Raw genomic sequence first — 19,620 nt, forward strand, 5'->3', positions numbered from 1 at the left:
TGTGCCTACTTTTCCCTTTTCACTTGACAGTCTGTCTTCCTTTGTCTTTTTAACAGTTGTGTATAACATTTCATTCTGTGGCTATACGTTAACTCTTGACCCAGTTCTCCATCAATGGCCATTAAGGCTGTTTAGTTTCTAATGTTAGGGAGGGTGTGGCCATAAACAGCCTCATACATGCATGGAAACACTTGTGTGGCTGTTTCTCTAAGACAGTTGTTCTTAACCTACTTTAAAAGACTTAAGAAAATGCTGAAGCTCAGGTCCCATTCAGACTAGTTTTTATATTAGGGTCTCTGGGGAGGGGATCCAGGCTTTGGTATTTTTCAAAATCTCAGGTGGTTACAATATATAGTCAGGCTTGAGAACCACTGTTGTAGAATTGTTCTTAGAAATAGACTTACTGAGTCAGTGTTATGAAACATTGTACATTTTAGTAGATACTGTAACATTATTCTCTATATTCTTTAGGATTAGGAGTGACTGCCAATAATAGAAACCTAAGATAATGTTGGGTTAAACAAAATAGTTTATTTGTAATGTAAATATCTAGACATAGGCAACCCGGAGCTGGTATGGCAGTTTTGTTCCATGAAGTCCTCAGTTGCCCAGCTGCCTTCTAGCTTTTGTTTTGGCTGAACTGAAAGTAAGCTCTGAGCCCGAAACTCCACGGTAGAGGGTAGGGATCCTGCCATCACATCCACTTTCCAGGCAGCAGAACGAAGGAAAGGTTGAAAATCGGCAAAAGGTACAGGTCAGCTATCCTTTGGAAAAGATGCCTGGAAATTTCCACAGAACACTTCCACTTGTATCCCATTGGCCAGAACTTGGTCATGAGCCCACACCCAGCCGCAGGAAGGCTGGGAAATAGGCTTTTGTCTGGGTAACCTGTGTGCCCTGAAGAAAACCGGGGCTGGTTTTGTATGAAAGAAGAGAAGGACAGATAGTGGCAGCCACCAACAGTCTCTTCTGCGTCTTCCATGAAAGCTGTAAGAATCTGCCCTCCTACCTAAGACCATAAGGGTGCATTGTCCAGACCTGGTCAGTCACAACTGCAGAGTCAGCCGGACGTTTCAGTGCAGAGATGAAAACTTCACATAATATGTTGGTACAGGGAGAGGCAAAACAGACTTAAATCAGATGCAAGAATGATGCTGGAGAGTTGTAAACTTTATCATGTGCCAGAAAATAAAGGTGCAGGAGGCCAGTGTTTTAATTGGACACACTTCTTTGTCTCTGCTTGACGTTTCAGCTGTCATCCTGGAGGGTCTTTATCACTTTCAGCATGGCAATTGTTACTTAATTGCTAACATACTCAAGTTTGTGTTAATATTAATGCTGCCCACCCTCACTTGAACATACTCGTCAAAGACATCTTGATATATAATTTTTATGTTTTAAGTTAAAAATTTTTTAATTAAGAAATGAAGGCTGGGTACAGTGGCTCAAGCCTGTAATCCCAGCACTTTGGGAGGCTGAGGCGGGTGGATTACTTGAGGTCAGGAGTTCGAGACCAGCCTGGCCAACATGGTGAAACTCTATCTCTACTAAAAATACAAAAATTAGCCTGGTGTGGTGGCACACACCTGTAATCCCAGCTACTTGGGAGGCTGAGGCAGGAGACTCGCTTGAACCTGACAGGCGGAGGTTGCAGTGAGGTGAGGTGGCGCCACTGCACTCCGGCCTGGGTGACAGAGCAAGACTCTGTCTCAAAAAAAAANTGAACCATCACATTCAGTTAAAGTTCACACAGTTCCTAAGCCAGGCAAAGGGGCTGATTTGAGTAAGCCTCCATGTCGAAAAGCAAAGGAAATCCGGAAAGAAAGGAAAAGGTTAAAACGCATGCAGCAGAACCCAGCTGGAGAAATTGAGGGTTTCCAGGCTCAAGGTCACCCACCATCTTTGTTTCCACCAAAGGCTAAATCCAACCAGCCCAAATCACTCGAAGATTTAATTTTGAATCTTTACCAGAGAATGCATCACACAAGTTAGAGGTGAGGTTAGTACCTGCCTCCTTTGAGGACCCAGAGTTCAAGTCGTCTTTCAGCCAGTCCTTTTCTTTGTATGTCAAGTATCAAGTGGCCATACACCAGGATCTACCCGATGAATGTGGAAAGACTGAGTTCACAAGATTCCTTTGCAGTTCACCCTTGGAGGCAGAGACTCCCCTAATGGGCCAGATTGTGGCTATGGCTCCTTTCACCAGCAGTACTGGCTTGATGGAAAGATCATTGCTGTGGGGTGATTGACATCCTCCCAAACTGTGTGTCATCTGTGTATTTGTACTACGATCCTGATTATTAGTTTTGTCTTTGGGTGTCTACTCTGCACTACGAGAAATTGCTTTTACTAGGCAGCTTCATGAGAAAACTTCTCAACTCAGCTATTATTATATGGGTTTCTACATTCATTCGTGTCCCAAGATGAAATATAAGGGTCAGTATAGACCTTCTGATTTGCTGTGCCCCGAGACATATGTTTGGGTCCCCATTGAGCAATGCCTGCCTTCACTTGAAAACTCCAAGTACTGCCGTTTCAACCAGGACCCAGAAGCAGTGGATGAAGATCGCAGTACGGAACCTGACCGATTGCAGGTGTTTCACAAGAGAGCCATCATGCATTACGGTGTTTATAAGAAACAGCAGAAAGACCCAAGTGAGGAGGCCGCTGTTCTGCAGTATGCCAGCCTGGTGGGGCAGAAGTGCTCCGAGCGGATGCTGCTGTTCAGAAACTGACCTGTTCGCCTCTGCCGGGGTTCCTGTGTTGTGCTGATGGTTTGTGTCAGGGTGCTTACTCAGTACCTGTGGAGAAATAACTGTCACCACCCACAAATTAAGACATTTTTTATTTTGACTATCTATGGCTTTTAAAAAATATTTTGTGGCAATGTATCTGTGAGAATCTCATGGTTAATATAAAGATTTTAAAACTGTGTTGTGACCTAGCCCCGTAATTGGGGTTTATCATTTTGGAGGTTTCTTTCTAGAACAAGATATGCTCAGATTCTCCTGTTTAAATTTTGTAAAATGAAGAAGTGAATCTAAGTAACTTAATCACAGTTGTGCATTTTTTTTTTGGTTCTGTTAAAGAAATTAAAACAGACTTTCCTCAGGCCCATTTTAAACATGAACTTATGTTAGGAAACCTTAAGTATGGGGAAGGTAGAAAGTTTGTTTCATCACTTAGAAAATATGTCTTCTCAACAAAACTGTGTGCTGTTACTCAGTGTTCAATATTAAATTGCTGCCAAATGTTATGTAGTTTAATAGAGAGCTTGAAAAAAATAAAACATTAAAAAGGATCTTGTGTTAGCATCAGGTATCCATTTGTTCAGGACAGTCCTGTTCATGTCTGTTGTCTTGGCATAGTTTTTTTCCCTAGAATATAGTACTCCCTTTTACTCTAAAAAATATCCCAGTTTGGACAATAAAATACATAATTACTCTAGTTATATTATTTGCTTTATTTCTAAAAATGTAAGAAACTAAAGTTTTAAAAGAAAAACGTTGGTTCCTGCCTTGATCTAAGCCTCATCCAAAGGAAATAGTCCCTAATTTTTTATCTTACAACTCAGAACATTTGTCTTTGGTTGTTATTGGAAATTGGTTAGTATGTGATCACTTTCGTAGTTATGCCCAAATCACATGTAAGAAGGAATCATTCTGACCTCTGTTCCAGGATAAGAGCTAGAACAATCCATTTCTTGCCCTTTGATGTGAGAGTCACAGTCAGGGTGGCTTCTGCGCCCCTGAGTAACTCAGAGGCCAGCCCCCTCCTTCCCTGTCACTCAGAGTGGAGGCCAGCCCCCTCCTTCCCTGTCACTCAGAGCTGAGGCCAGCCCCCTCCTTCCCTCTCAGAGGCCAGCCGCCTCCTTCCCTCTCACTTTGTTTTGCTGAGTCCTTTGCCCACCTGTCAAGGTGGCAGGCACTGTGCTGGGTACAGGAGGAGAGTCAGACATGTCCCTTAGCTATAGTCGAGCTGTCTGGGAAACAGGATGAAGAACAGAGGAGGGTTATTTTCTTGTGCCCTCTTTGTCAGCTGATCCCCTCTTCTGCCACCAGCTGTTTGGCCAGCAAGCCCTTTTTAGTCCCCACGTTGCCCATTTTTCTGTTTTGGTTCATCCTTTTTTAAAAGCCATATTATAAAACATGGTAGTTTGAATCCTGTGGCTGATTTTAAACTTTTCTCTAAAATGTACTGAATTTTGACAAAAGTTTGAAAATATCCTTAGCTAACTAGAATAAAAAGGATCATAAAAGAATGATTTTAAAAATGAAATCTGTGGAAACTCAAAATCCAAGTCAGCCGTATTTCTTCATTCAGAGCGTGTGTGTCACCTGCCAGGTGCCGAGTACCCTCCTAACCATGCTAGAGTAGTGAGCAAAGCCATTTTCTCTGATCACAAGATTTTACATTTTTCTGGGATTTTGACCTGCAAAATAGTCTCATAAGAGCATTGGAGAAACTTACTTGGAACTGCCTTCAGACTCTATAGAGCTTTTTTTCTCTTTTTCCTCTAAAATGAAAAGAGTTTCATTTTATAACAAAAGTGATACTGTAAGCAGAACAGTAAGAAGTGTAAATAAAAAGTAAAAATCATCTAAAACCCTACCATACTCAAGAACTGTCATGTATGTATACACACACCTATGTAATTTTAATACAATTAGAAATATGTTCTACATGCTGTTTCCATTTCCTCAACAGTAAATTTTGAACATGTCTGAAATTTGAAATAAATTTCAAAATAAAGCTTCAGAAAGTGTAGTAAGTAATCTCTGCACTATTAAAAAAAAAGCAGGGTAGGGCTGGTACGTGGCTCCCTTAGCGTTTGGATGTCCAACTTGATGTTATCACTGCATCTTTCCTCCTTTTGTCTTTGTGATTAGCATGTAAAATGGTATTCATAAAGATCACAACCCTTGAATATCAAATGAAGAGAAAACTTGATTTCAACATCTTACCACAACTCTGGTTTCTTCCTGCAGAATTCATTTTCAGAGGAAAATGATGAATCATCCCTGTCTGTGAACCACTGTGCTATCCCTGAGGGTGGCATTGTAGGTTGACTCCAGCAAAGCCTCAGAGTGACTTGAGCATGGAGATCCTTCTGCTTGGCTGCTGTATTCATGCATTATGTTTGTTTGATATATTGATCTGAGTAGTCAAAGTGTCTTAAAAGGACACCTATGTGTCCTTTTGAACCCCAGCTGAGTGAATATTGATAGTGAGCTAGAAAAGCATAGTCAAGGAAAGTGACCCAACCTTATTATTTGACCAGCAGTCTAGCTGAGAGATGTGATTTTATGCTTGTGGCTTTCTATAAAGAAAGACACAAGGACTTTTCAAAGACAGTTTCTATCTTTCCAAGGCAGGAAACTTTGCATTTGCAATCTCAGTATTGTGTCCCCTTCTGATTTCAAATACATTACACCTGCCTTCCTGTTTTGGGAGCAAAGATGTAATTTTGATTCCCTGTGCTACCATCCTTATTTAAATTATTTCCATTCTAAGAGATTTTTGTTATTTTTTTAAATGTAATCTGAGCACTTTTTTTGTATTCTAAAAGATAGATGCTATCAGATAAATATACTGTTCATTTGATTAAAATTATTTAGATAAATATTACTCTGTTGACTTTTAAATAGCTTTATCCTATTTTTCATTCATTTTGCAAATATTTGTTGTGTGTAGTTTCTTAACATGTCAGAATCTATTATGTAAAAGAACCTTTTCAGATTTCTGAACAGTATATGCTTTGATTTTATGGGCTTTATGTTATTTCAGTATGAATAAAGATAAGGAATATGATGGACAGTTAACTAAAATGTATCTGTCGCTGCTAACGTGAAAGAAATGAAGTAGAAACAGTTGGAAAATGGTTGAATTAGAAATTATTCAAGTGCACATTCTTTTCTAAAAGAAAACCAATGACTATAAGGCAAAACAAGTTTGATTGCATGTGGTATTTTTTGCTCCCGTATATGCTTTTTGAACAAGTTATTTGATAAAAGCCTGAATGGAAAAAATAAAGCTGTTTCTATCTGCAGTGGCTCTTGGTGGTCATTACCTAAAAGACATATGTTTTCATCTTTCAAATTCCTGAACACATTTCACCTGCTGTGTGAATATGTAGAAAACAGAGGGAAGACACTGGCTATATGAATCATACAATTTAATTTTCACTAAATGGAGTTCCAGACCGTGTGGTTATCTAAATCAAAGTATGGTGGATTCCTTCCTCAGAAAGAGAGTGAAATCCCATTTTAAGCCAAAAGTCTGGATTTTCATAAGATACATTAAGGAATAGACTTTTACAACCCAAAGGGATTCAAAATAGGACTTTAAATATCAATTCAAATATAATTTATCTTAGAAAGTTTGCAGAGAAGTTTTCAAAAATACAAAGTATGCTTTAATTGTTCATAATAGTCTGTGGTATATTTACGCAATACATTTACTAGCGTTTTATCTCTTTACAGTAAAGAGGGTCCTGGTAGGTTGGTGATAAAATTAATCCTATTTCCAAGTGATTTAAATATTTGTTACAATTCCCACTGACATTTTTTTCCTCCAGAATAGACTTAGCCTTTTCTTACTTGAAATGGACAGTGTTCATCAGGAAACATTTAGACAATATGGAAAAGAATACTGAAGAAAAAGTAAAAACACTTTTAATCCCATCGGCAACAACCCCTGACTACCTTTCACATTTTGGTGTAGGGCCCTTGGACGCTTTTTCCTACCTTACATATATGTATATGTCTTGTTTTATTTTAAAAGAAATACGGAATCCTGTGTATATTGTTTCATAACTTTTTCATCTAATATGTTGTGAACATCTTAATACATTTGAGCATAAATGAGGAAGAATATAATTTTTTTTTTTTTGAGACGGAGTCTCGCTGTGTCACCCAGGCTGGCGTGTGGTGGTGCGATCTCGGCTCACTGCAGCCTCTGCCTCCTGGGTTCAAGTGATTCTTGTGCCTCAGCCTCCCTAGTAGCTGGGATTACAGGCGCGCTCTACCACACCCAGCTAATGTTTGTATTTTTAGTAGAAACGGGGTTTTGCCATGTTGGCCGGGCTGGTCTTGAACTGATCTCAAGTGATCCACCCACCTCGGCCTCCCGAAGTGCTGGTATTACTAGCCACTCTGTCTGGGCAGAATATAATCTTTTTAATGCCTGCATGATATTCCACTGTGTCTAGAATCTTTTGGGAATGAGGCCTTAAGACTTTGGCCCCTCCTTTTGGGTAGTGGGAGTTGTAATTGACCAGCACTAACATTTTCATGGGAGTTCTCTGAAACACTTGGTGCTATAGACACGGTTTGGTTCCTCCCAAAGTTTATATATTGAAATCTATATCCTCACTGTGATGGTGTTAGGAGGCAGCGTTTTGGGGAGGGCATTAGGTCTTGAGGGCAGAGCGCTCATGAATGGCATTAGAGCCCTCCAAAAAGAGACCCTGGAGGGCTGTCTCACCCGTCCCAGCGTGTGAGGACACAAGGCACCTTCTGTGAACCAGAAAGCGGCCCTCACCAGATAACAAATCTACCAGCACCTCAACCTGGAGTTCTCAGCTCCAGAATTGTAAGAAATACATTTCTCTTGTTTCCCGGACGCCCAGTTGATGGTGTTCTGTTAAGCAGCTGGAATGCACTAGGACGCTCATTGACATTATTCTTATTCCTGATTTCCCAGTTCCTTTTCCCTTTCACTGGACAGTAGGAATTTTTTCCTTACCTGCAGCTTCAGGAAATATGTAGCTTTGAAAACTTAGCGCCTTTCCTCTCCTTGTTCCTTCCACTAGATATTTTCCGGGAGATGCCAAGACTACTGTTTTCACAGGATGCACACCTCTAAAATTTCCAACTAGAATTGCCTTATTTGAAAGCTTAAAGGTATTTAAAACAAATTAAGGTTCTAATTTATTTGATTCTTTATAAAACAGAAGTCTTTAAACCGAGTTTACTAGAAAAGATGGGTAACCATATTTCTATTATAATCTTGCTAAGTTTTATATTGGTTATTTGGGGATTTTGGTAAAATTGTATTTTACTATTCAGATGGTTGTCGCCATTGGGCTCTTGAGTCCTATCTAGAAAATATTGTCTCATTAACTTTTTTTTTTTTTTTTTTTTTTTTTTTTTTTTTTTTTTTGAGACGGAGTCTTGCCCTTTTGCCCAGGCTGGAGTGCAGTGATGCCATCTTGACTCACTGCAACCTCCGCCTCCCAGGCTCCAGTGATTCTCCTGCCTCAGTCTCCTGAGTAGCTGAGACTACAGGCGTGTGCCACCATGCCCAGCTAATTTTTATATTTCTGTAGAGATGGGATTTCACCATGTTGGCCAGGCTGGTCTCGAATTCCTGACCTCAAGTGATCTGCCTGCCTCAGCCTCCCAAAGTGCTGAGATTATAGGCGTGAGCCACCACACCCAGTCCCATTAACTATTTTGATTAGACTAAGAATTAAAGTTGAAGTCATTTTGTTTCCCAAATTTTTATTAGAGTTTCAAAATAGCTTGCATGCATGTAGAGAGCGTGGTTTCCTCATCACAGCTCTTCATCTGCAATATGAAGAAGCAATTCTAAATTAAAAGTGCTGTTTTTAAAAGTTAGTATAACAGATCTTACTATTACACGGCATTTGTAATACCACTCGAAATGCAGCATTTCAGCCATCTTAGAGGCATCCTTCACTTGTCTGGCACATATAAAGCAGACTGTTAGTGACTAGCACAAGTATTTTTGTTTCTTTGATCATTAAAGTTTGGTTAAATGCAATATTTAAAAAGTAGTTTTAAAGATTTATTTATTTTAATGTTACAGGCTAGAGTCATTATAAGGAAAAGGTCCTTTGGGAGGCCAAGACAGGAGGATTTCTTGAGGCCCGGAGTTCCAGACAAGCCTGGGCAGCATAGTGAGACATCTCTACAAAAACAAAATCAGTTAGCCAGGTGTGTTGTGTGCCTGTCATCCTAGCTACCTGGGAGGCCAAAACAGAAAGATCACTTGAGTTCAGTGAGCTATGATCACACCACTGCTATACAGCCTGTGTGACAGAGCGAGTCCCTGCCTCTCAAAAATTGTGTGTGTGTATGTGTGTACACGTGTATGTATTTATATATATAAATGTTGTACTCCCAACATATTATTCAACTGTGATTTTGAATGGAATTTTCCTCTGAACCTTAATTTTCCATGCTTGTCAGTCTGCGCCAGGGTCTTAAAATTATTTAACATAAGGTTTTTAAAAATTTAATTAATGCTAAATGAAAACTCATGAATACTTCATGAAATCCAATTCATCGCACTTTGTTAATTCAGTATTCAGTGAATCTGAATAGCATCTCTCAACTATTGGAGCTTTCTCATCATGAAACAAGAAAAACAGCATTTTAGATTTGTGAATTCAGAGCTTAAGGCTTTTAGCGCAGTCGTATGTGAACAGTTCTATGTATTTGTCCAGCATATTTTAAAATATCGATAGGTGGCCAGACTGTACTTTGGAAGTTAACTGTTGCTGATGTGAGTTATTTTACTGACCGTTAAGGCAAATATTATCCACACATACATACGTACAGCAAGAGAGCGTATACGTAGTGAAAGCTCCGTAGCAACTGTAGGATGTAGTCTCAGTTTTGACTCACAGAATCAACTTGATAAAGGGTTTGGATTTTTGACTATGGTAGAATGACACAAACTGCTAAGACTGCCCTGTACAATAAGGTAGCTTTAGCCGCATGTGTCTAATTCAATTAAAATTTACAATTTAAATTCGGGCCGGATGCAATGGCTCACGCCTGTAATCCCGGCACTTTGTGAGGCTGAGGTGGGCGAATCACGAGGTCAGGAGTTCAAGACCATCCTGGCCAACATGGAGCAACATCGTCTCTACTAAAAATACAAAAACAATTAGCTGCGCCTGGTGGCGGGCGCCTGCAATCGCAGCTACTCAGGAGGCTGAGGCCGGAGAATCACTTGAACCCAGGAGGTGGAGGTTGCAGTGAGCTGAGATCGTGCCACTGCACTCCAGCCTGGGTGACAGTGTGAGACTCCGTTTCAAAAAAAAAAAAAAATTAAAATGTGTCAAGCTTTGATACTTTCTTAGGTTTCTGTGTGGTAAAACTGTGGAACTATGGAACCTTTGTTTGGGGGCAACTTTCTTTGACACTTTGCAATGTATCATCATATGTAATTTCCATTGAGCCATCTAGTTCCACCTTTGATTGAAGTGCAGCTATGCATATGTGCAGTTGTAGCATCTCATTACTGTGTCCATTTCCTAAGATAACTGTCCCATTTAGATTTACAGTTAAGCTATGTACAGAGATGCTGCTTCCTTAAAGAACAATTTGAATGACTGAAAGATTAATTCAGAAATATTTACACAGGATTCCTGTTCTTTTATTTCCATTTTTAAATATTGCATCTTAAATTTTCTTCCAGGTTTCTAGTTTTCTAGTTGCATATTTATTTTACCCAAATAAAACACTTTATCAAGAACAATCTCTGAATCTATAGCAATAAAAGGATGTTCATGCATCTTACAAAACAAGTCTACTCAAAAATCTTCAGTGACCTAAATCTGCAAAAGAAAGGTGAGAAAAAAATAAATACTCATCATAGCATCTCCCTTATACTGTTTAACATACAGCTGGTGGGTAACACACATGATTAAATCAACCCAGAAGAAAGATTGGAAAGATTTATGGCTCTGCCTTTTGGAGATGTTTTATTCCTTTATTGCATTTTTTTAGGGCAATTTTGATTACTAGGGTTTTTTCCAGCCTACTTCTAAGCCAAGTTGCATGTCAATGTCTCAATCCTTAGATCATATGGAATTTCAGTGGAGGCATTTTATTTAGATATGGGGAGGTTAGTCTGGACTTGCTTCACCAAAAATTGGTTGCAGACCCCCTTGGGCAGAGCTTGTGGGGGTGGGAGATTGGAAGGGGCCCCTGCTAACGGGCAGTGGCCATGAGAGTTTTGTGCAAGCATGAAGGGCAGCGCCTGCAGAAAGTAAAAATGACTACTTCCAGTCTTCCTGGTTTCTGCCTGTTCTTGAGCCACGTTGCAATTCCATTTGTTATTTTATGAAGAAAGCCAGGAAAATAATCAGTGTGTGGCCAGCCGTATGCAATTAAGGCTTCTGCATCTACAGCAGCTGGTGGTTATGCTTGAAGTATTTAATATTTGGGATAAAGTCACTAATGATTCTGTTGGGAAAGTTTGGAACTAAAGGAACGAAGTTTAAAAGGAAAATCTGGAGACTAGTTTGGCCTTATTCTAACGAGTGTTATTCGTTTCTCTTACCCATTTATTGCCTTTGTAAAGATATGGAAACTGTTATATGTCAGCATTATCGGTGTGTGATGAATTGTAGACCTCACTTATCAGTAGGCCGCTTATCTGGCCACTTCACCATCTGGAACAGAGAAAAGGAAGGCAGAAAGGAAGGAAATACAATCACCGCCTAGCAGCTAGAATGGGCTGGAATTCATGCACCAAAGCTCCTGCCTTATTCCTGGGAGCTCCATTAGAGTTACGTGGTGTAGGGGAAAGAGCATGGGGCTTTGTGGAGATGTTTCTCTGAAGAAATTTTTAGTACCAAAGTAAAAGGAAAAAGTGAACTGGAAGCGACGTGCTAATGGAAGGCTGCACATCATACCCTGATCGGCTCTCCCTGTGCATGGCCGACGCATTCCACCCATGCCCTGTGGACAACGGTGGGTGGGGAGCGCTGACATCAGACCAGGAGCAACCTTCGGACCACACTCCCCCAGCAAGCCCCCACATCCTTTTATTCACCTACTTAGTAAGTTAAAAGAAAAAGAAAACATGTTTTGGAGAACCTGGACTTGGAAGGCAAACCAGACTAAGTTCACGTCCTAGAAGCACTGCTAAGTGTGTGAGATCAGTGCCAGAAGGAAGCTCAGCGAACTGCAGCGTCCTCATCGGGAGTGGTGAACTGGACAACCTGCTGCCCAGCTGATAGGAGTTGATGAGATTTGCAGGTGTAGACAGCTCAGAACGCAGCCTTGCTGCTGTTCTTCAGCCCACTATATCTTGATCAAAGCAGGTATTAACCAAAAAAGAAAGGTCATAAGATTCAAATTTTAACAAACATTACAGAAAAAAAGTGGAGTAAACTCAACTTATCTAAGGTTTGAAACCCTAAACAACGGGGTAGCTTCAGGCCAATCGGAGAGTTGACTTTGGTAATGACAATGTTGAATTGTCCAGCAAATGGCTCAAATACATTTCCTATACTCTATTATAAGCAAATGTATAATGCAATGGAAATATTTCATAGTTAAAGCAATCAAAAGATTCTGTTACAGGATAAATTACAGTTATCTGCAAAATTCACGATATTGGAACAGGCCTTCAAGACCGTGGAATTAGAATCCATTTTAAATACCTGCTCACAAAGAAGACCCTAATGTCAGAAGGCTAAAAACATGCTAATGGCTGCTGCTGTCTAATCGAAGGTCGATAAACAATTATTCCTAGGAACCCATTATTCATATTCATGGAACAATTATTCATATTCACGGGAGCCTCACTCCAGTGGGGCCACCATTCAAGTTTTCCTTGGTATAATGGAGAAATAAAACGGGCTTGAGGACTAGGTACAATTATGCACATTTTTGTTTTGTTTGAGACAAAACTAAACGGGCTATCTGGAAAACCAGCAACATTTCACGGGCTCTGCTGATTGTCTCGCTCAGCACGCTGCCGCATGCAGCGTATCAGTTACAGTTTAACTGATAATGACTAGACTGTTTTCATCTTGCCCCCAACTGCTCCGGCTTTTCTGCCTCCTTCTGCATCCTTCTTCTGCATGCAGGCGAATTCTGGAGGAGGCATCACATCTTAAAATTGGCTTTTCACGGAGCCGCACAGGTTAGCGGAAAGGCAGCATCAAACCAGGACATCGAAAGCACATTTTCTGGACTGGAAAAGTGGTACCGTTGGGTCCTGTGGGATGCTGCCTCAGTGGGAGGGAGAGTGGGCTGGAAGACAATATTTGGAAATAGATCTGCAGCATTTACCAAAAACAGGTGTTTCTATAGTTAAACGTTGTTTTCTGTAGCCTTGCTGAATGTGAATTGTGTGTGTCTGTGGCTGTGTATCCAGCCCCTGGGTCTTCAAGCTTGGACACGGGGAAGCCAGGGGGATGTTTTCCTGACACTGTCAGAATTGCTCTGCTCCCCAACCCGTTCTAACAGCTGCTCTGAGAGCCCTGATGGAAGCAGTTAGAACCTCAGCGGCAACTCTGCTGTCCACCCGGGCAGAGCCACTGGCTCGGATCCAGCGGAGGAGACACTGGCTGTGGCCCAACCTTGGCCGAGAGAGAGCTGGCGCGGGAGGGAAGCGAGCCCTCTGGACTTCTCCCTTATTGTCAAGGGTGCTGCGTGCTCAGTTGACCCTTGGGTACAAAGTGGAGAGAAACTGGTCCCCTCTGCTCTTTCTGCCTTTTCAGTGACGTTTCCCCAAAGGCCACCAGGGGGCAGAAGAAGCCTCTTTGCCTTTTTTTTTTCAGCCTCTTACATTGGTCCATTGGGCCAATGTTTTTGATATAAAACATTTTGACATAATTATATTTATATCAAATAAATGTATGAATTCTATTTCCCATTTCCCGCATCTTTGATTTTTTCCCCCAGATTTGGGCTGTCTTTGAATGAATTCTTCTGTAGCTAAGGCAATTGTGAGGGGAGGTCTTCACTTAAGCAGGAATTTCTGCCAATGCATGATCTAGTTACAGGATCCTGTGTCTGATGCATCCCAGTCTCCCACCTTATTCTCTGTCTTTCCAGCCTAACTGGGCTGGGGCAGCCCTGGGTGTGTTTTATTTGGATTATTGCAGCACTCTTTCAACCAGTGGCCACCCCAGCCCCGTTATGCAGACACCGCCAGTTTCACCTGCCCAATGCAGCAGCCAGCAGCTCTGTCTCTCCCCTGGCCTAACCTCAGCCAGCTCCTCAGCCTGCCCATTGAAAGCTAAACTGGCCCACCTGGCAAGCCCAGACTTTCCTGCCAACCTTTCCCCTATATCCTCCTTCTATACACTGCTGTCTCAGGTCTTTCTTTCCTATTTCTTGATCTTCAACGGGTCTGTTTCCTCCCCAGTCATGCTTCCTCCCCGTCAAGCGCGACAGGTTCCAATCATCTGGGTCCCTATCAGATGTCACCTCCTAATTAGCACCTTGTGTATGATATCAGGATCCCTGCCAGGCGCGGTGACTCACACCTGTAATCCCAGCACTTCAGGAGGCTGAGGTGGGCAGATCACCTGAGGTCAGGAGTTTGAGACCAGCCTGACCAACATGAGGAAACCCTGTCTCTACTAAAAATACAAAATTAGCCAGACGTGGTGGCAGGTGCCTGTAATCCCAGCTACTCAGAAGGCTGAGGCAGGAGAAACACTTGAACTCAGGAGGTGGAGGTTGCAGTGAGCCGAGATTGCGCCTTTGCGCTCCAGCCTAGGCAACAAGAGTGAGATATATATATATATTTATATATCAGCACCCCTTCCTACTGTTGCATTTCTTTCATAAGGGTCTAGAAAACCAACCACGCAACTGGGGTCACAGGAATGGTGCGTGTTGGTCTCAGTGAAGGGAGCTAAAGAAAGGCTGGACTCATTGGAGAAACCTGCTCGAGAAAACACCCATGTGCTGTGTGGAGGCCGAATCCCAGCATCCGGGACCCCAGGCAGGGCCTGCTCCTGGAGCTGCTCGGGACTCCCTGGAAATATCTAGGAAGCTTTCCCCAGGAATGAGTCCAAACTGGACCATATTGAGCTTTGCAGTCTCTGAACACATTAAGAACAACAGAAACACTCATGCAGAAGAGTGGTAAACGTGAGGTATAGAAGTGAGTTTTGCTTTGCAACCCTAGGAAAGTACCAGTCTGTCTGCTTTTGAATGTGCAGTTACTAAAGATAATCTCTAAGAAATGCACCCTTTGTTCTGCCTGCTCTTTCGTTTCCTTGAAACAGACAGGTGGAAGTGAGAGGAATAGGTGCTTGGGGAGTGTTCCCAGAGGTGAAGGCGGTGCTTGCATGGATGTCTGTGCCTAGGCAGGCACCTTCGTGGTCACCTGCTGCCAAATGAGCAGCAAGAGACAGGAGCAAATAAAGGATTTCATGCACAGCGGGGGGGTTGACGTGCCTCCCAGCAGGAGAAGCACATATGAGGGAAATTGTCTTGGGACACTTGGCTGTTGGTAGAACAGCTGCTTTGCATAATGAATTCCTGGCCTAATGGGTACGTAGATCCCAGCACTTGGGGCAGGACTGTTTTTGGTTTAGTGCTCACACACCAGAAAATAGAATGCACCAATATGAATTGAAAATTCTTAAAAGGGATCAGTGTAATCCCTATTTAATTTGGACTTTTCCTCGTAAATTCATTTCTCAAATGGTAAGACATTGTGGTAACGGACACAAAGGCATTTTTATACATGCTGAACACACTTCACCCTGGGAATAGTCCACTTGCCCCTAATTGAGATCCTAAAGAAGGGGAAAAGCCTTGCAAATAAACCTCTGCAAGTGCAGAAAAGAGCTCTCAATGCCATCCAAGTGGCATGTGTAATAAAAGTTCACCTTCCCTTCAGGGTTTCACACGGCCACAGATCCTTGAAAATGTTCAGGAGGGTGAAGTGGGGCTGAACATCGTTAGGAAGATATCACTGCTATTTTGCTTTACTAACTCTTAATTTCTGTTAACGCTTCCTAAATTTTATAAGACTGATGCTTTTCCTTGAAGCTCATAAGGCATTTAAGCACAGGCCCAAATGTGTGAGACGTGCTGCTCCTCTCATTTGAATTGGGACCTGCATATGGAGATGAGCACACAGTGACGTTTGCAGAGAATTACCACATCACCCGATGGCAGAACATGTCCATTCCAATGGGCAGGCAAGGAGGGTGGTGCCAGGGTAGGCTGTGTGCACACAGACCTAATACTAACTCCACACATCTCAGGCCACAGACTGACCACTCTCATAGAGGCCTGGGGCTCTCAACCTGCTTGCTGTTTGAAAGCTCTGTGCAAAACCGAAGTCACACCTATATGCTCCAGGCATTTATTCCTTAATTGATACCTTCATCCACAACTATCTGAGCACCTACTCTATGCTAAGCATTATACTTGCCACTGAGGTTGGTATGGTTTGGCTCTGTGTCCCCACCCAAATCTCATGTTGAATTGTAATCCCCACATGTCAGGAGAGGGACCTGCTGGGAGGTGATTGGATCTCCCTCTTGCTGTTCTCGTGAAACTGAGTGAATTCTCACGAGATCTGAGAGTTTAAAGTATGGCACCTCCAGCTTCAAGTGCTCTCTCTCCTGCTCTGCTGGGGTAAGATGCACTTGCTTCCCCTTCTGCCATGATTGTAAGTTTCCTGAGGCCTCCCAGCCATGCTTCCTGTTAAGATTGCAGAACTGTGAGTCACTTAAACCTCTTTTCTTCATAAATTATTCAATCTCAGGTAGTTCTTTATAGCAGTGTGAGAACAGACTAATACAGAGGTGAACAAGACAGATTGAAATTGCATTCTAGGGAGAGAGGGAATTTACAAGTAAAAGAATAAATAAAAAAAAGGAAGTTTGATTGTATTCAGTGGTACAAAAGCCCACTTTGGACAGGGTGGTCAGGAAAGGGCTTTTTGAAGCAGTGTCAGTAAATGTGTGTTGATGGAATGAAACCACGAATACAGGAGCATGTAGCACTACTGGGATCCAGAGGTGGAGAGTCATGCTCTTTTCTCTTCAGGAGTTCAGAGTCTCAGAGGATAGACTCAAAACCATGAGCTGGAATGAGAAGGGATCTAAGAGTTCAGATGAATCCTATGGATGTTCTTAGGAAGAAGGGCTTGTCTCTAATTGAAGGGAAAGAGGTCTCCTGAGACAGCTGATCTTTGACCTCAAGTCAATTTTAGGAAAGAAAGAGGGCCAGAGTGTTCCCGGCAGAGGAATGCAGCCCTGTGCAGGGATAAAAAGACAGGGCATGTGTCAGGAACAGTATGAGGTTTAATTTGGCTGAAATACAGAGAACTTGAAAGAAGGTCATGGGTGCTCCAGCTGAACTGGCCAAATGGGGTATCTTGTGGAGGGTCTGCTTGTGTGACTGGCACACCATTGTCTGCAAACCACTTTCTGTCTGGCAACCCCAGACATAACTTTAAATACTGGTGGCAAGTTACCATGGCTGGAAGGATGGATGGTCTGAGGAGTCTCCACCATTTCCCTGCCACAGGGGAGAGGAAGCCACATACTCACCTTTCAGGATAGATGTGAAGCCGGCTGCAAACACAGTCGACCAGCCCGGATGGTTTTTCACGACCAGCGATGTTGGTCTGCCGCTTTCCCCAGAGGTCTAGGGTGGAATGTGCACAAATCCTAAGCCTTTCCCATAGGGAGAATCCAGTCTGAGGGGGAGGCCCAGCAGAAATGCAGAGGCTTCCACCAGAACAAGTCTCAGGGCAGATGCCCTGAAGACAGCTCCGTGGACTCTGAGGGGTCAGATGAGGGCCTACACGGAGACCAGTGTGGACCAAGAAATCATGGTTAAAAACAATCGTGAGGAAAGCACTTAAAACATGTTGCTGGTCGAGTATGGTGGCTCACGCCTGTAATCCCAGCACTTTGGGAGGCTGAGGCAGGAGGATCACTTGAGCTCAAGAGTTTGAGACCAGCCTGGGTTAACAGCGAGACCTCGTCTCTACTACAAATAAAACCAATTTTTGAAAAATCAGCTGGGTGTGGTAATACCTGCACCTGTTGTCCCACTACTCAGGAGGCTGAGGCAGGAGGATTGCTTGAGCTTGGGAGATGGAGACTATAGTGAGCTATGATTGCCTCACTGCACTCAACCTGCATGACAGAGCAAGACCTTTCTCAAAATACACACACACACACACACACTCACATTCATTGCAATCCCTATTTCCCTGGGTTTCCTAGAGGATTTTTAACACGCTACTTCCATGGTTATGTGGGTTTCAGAAGCTGGCCCTCCAAGCCCTCTGAACAAGCTGCCTCTTTCTGTGATGTGAATTTAACTGAGGGCATCACTGGATTCTTCATACACCAGCATTTTCCTTTCTGGAATGCTGCCTCCTGGATTGTAAGTACAAACACACAAAGTGAATGTGATGCAAATGCAGGAAAGAAATGTCTTTTTAATAAGGAGACGTGCTAAAATAAAAAGAGCAGAATACTGAAGTCCCCAGAGTGACTGAAGGGGGTACGACAAGCACCCTTACTTTCTAGTGGATCCAGGAGTGGCTGTCAAGACCCTTTGTGCTCCAGGATTTCTGCAACAATGAAGCCTCTCCTCAAAAGTCAGTTTGGTTCTCGCAACCTCGTGCCATGAGGACAGGACCAGCCATCACTCGCTCTTAGTCCTGGTTCTGAGCCATTCACTGGTTTTGTGCCCTTAAAAAAGTTCCTACTCCGGCCAGGTGCAGTGGCTCATGTCTGTAATCCCAGCACTATGGGAGGCCGAGGCGGGCGGATCATGAGGTCAAGAGATCAAGACCATCCTGGCCAACATGGTGAAACCCCATCTCAATTAAAATACAAAATCAGCTGGGTGTGGTGGCACGTGCCTGTAGTCCCAGCTACTCAGGAGGCTGAGGCAGGAGAATCACTTGAACCTGGGAGGTGGAGGTTGCAGTGAGCTGAGATCGTGCCACTGCACTCCAGCCTGGTGACAGAGTGAGACTCCAACTCAAAAAAAAAAAAAAAAAAAAATCCCTGCTCCTCCTCAATGCCCCAGTCCCTAAAGAGGACGCTAGAACATCCACCTTCCCACTTCTCTGGGATTCTACAGGCTGATGAGTGTGTAGACATGGCACTGGAAATAACCACATATACCAAGGTTGAGTCACACTAGGTGAAAGCCAGATGGACTCGGCGTCACACAACACAGTGACCAGCTTGGTTAAGAAGGAGGCAGTGTGCTGGAGTTGCCCCCCACCCGCCACAACCACCTTGGAATTTTGTTCCTACTCCTAAGTTTCTAGAGAGGAATATTTGGGGGAAATCTTTGATTTTACCTACCTTTTAAAAAGTAAACTTAAAAAATAGATAACATGTATGCAGAAAAATGCACACTTATGTCTGCAAGTATACGAGCTCAATGAATTTCTACAAAGTGAACGTACCCAATCCCACCCCCAGACCAAGGTAGAGAACATGGCCAGCATCCCGCTCACTGCCCTCCACAAAGGGCATCTCCGTTGAGGCTCTAGCCCCATGGTGAATCTGTCTCTCTTTGAACTCGGTATAAATGGAACACACGGCAGGCTGTCTTTCACATCGGGATCCCTTTACTCAACATTCCATTTGCAAGACTCCCTGTACCTTTGCTCATGTAGGATTTCATTCATTCTCATTGCTCTCTAGTATTCCATTGTGTAACTGCCACAATTTAGCCATTCTACTAGTGATGGACATTTGGGTTATTTCCAGAATGTTGGCTATTACAAATAGGTTTTTCTTTTTCTTTTTTCTTTTTTTTTTTTTTTGAGACAGTCTCGCTCTATCACCCAGGCTGGAGTGCAGTGGTGTGATCTCGGCTCACTGCAAACTCCACC

General features: G+C 42.8%; 1 pseudogene across 1 annotated transcript; it reads left to right on the top strand.

Moving 5' to 3' along the window:
* The first annotated feature begins 1,728 nt into the window (after window positions 1–1,728).
* LOC108529767 (arginyl-tRNA--protein transferase 1-like) lies at window positions 1,729–6,049 on the top strand (annotated as a pseudogene). Its single transcript, XR_001885664.1, has one exon. The product of XR_001885664.1 is annotated as an arginyl-tRNA--protein transferase 1-like (transcript).
* Window positions 6,050–19,620: the final 13,571 nt, after the last annotated feature.

The sequence above is a fragment of the Rhinopithecus bieti genome, unplaced genomic scaffold, assembly GCF_001698545.2.
Source record: "Rhinopithecus bieti isolate Rb0 unplaced genomic scaffold, ASM169854v2 scaffold_6710, whole genome shotgun sequence".
In the NCBI taxonomy this organism is placed as follows: domain Eukaryota; kingdom Metazoa; phylum Chordata; class Mammalia; order Primates; family Cercopithecidae; genus Rhinopithecus; species Rhinopithecus bieti.